Source organism: Echinops telfairi, unplaced genomic scaffold (genome assembly GCF_000313985.2).
Source record: "Echinops telfairi isolate 266 unplaced genomic scaffold, ASM31398v2 ScPeMD7_7465;HRSCAF=8503, whole genome shotgun sequence".
In the NCBI taxonomy this organism is placed as follows: Eukaryota; Metazoa; Chordata; class Mammalia; order Afrosoricida; family Tenrecidae; genus Echinops; species Echinops telfairi.
In genome coordinates, this window is record NW_022111365.1 from 4,269,192 (window position 1) to 4,270,105 (window position 914).

The window sequence follows — 914 nt, forward strand, 5'->3', positions numbered from 1 at the left end:
AGGGGACAGTGTGTATGTCCTTTAATAAGCTCTGTTCACGATGAGTTAGAATCAACTGAATGGCAGTGAGTTTTGTTGTTTTAAGGACCATAGTCTCAGGCACCCTACTAGTCTCTATCAGCCCAGTAAATTTGATCTTTTAGGATGTAAAAATTTTGTTCTACATTTTCTCCCATTCTGTCAAGAATGCTTCATTTCCCTGATGGGGACAGCCAGCAGTGGAAACCCGGAACCATCGATGTCTGGTCTCAGAGTAGTGGAGCTGTAATTGTCTTATTCTGATACTTCTACGGACTAGTTCTGACCCCGAGTCTTTGATTGTCTTCATTGTTCTTATCTCCAGTCAGAGAGAGGCCAATAGTTGTACTTTTTTTGGCTGATAATGAAATTTATTTATTTATTTTTAAGTTTATTTATTTTGTATCATTTTATTAGGGGCTCATACAACTCTATGGTCCCTCACCAGCTTTGAAAATCCCAATCACTGGTTACCACTGTGGGATGAACAGAGCATTGTCTTTGTAAACTGTGTGATACCATTGGCTTAGCTGTCTCCTGAGACTAGCACCCCAAGTCCCCCCGCCCACCACAACCACCAAATCCCCAAACCCAGTGATTCGGCCCCCAAGATGTTTGGTTATGGCTAAGAGTTTGAACACCTTATCCCTTCATTTGCTGTACTGTATACATGGATATTTTTACAGCACATACAACTACTTACCATATATAGTCATGTATAAGCCGAGTTTTTCAGCACATTTGTGATGCAATTTTTGTGGTAAAATTAGGTGAGTCCACCATCCCTTGATGGCCCTGGGTTCTAAGGGGGACAACACTGGAGACTCAGTGTCAGAACAGACCCAGACTGAACCTGAGACACCGAGGCAAACCAATAAAAGCATGCAGCAGAGCAA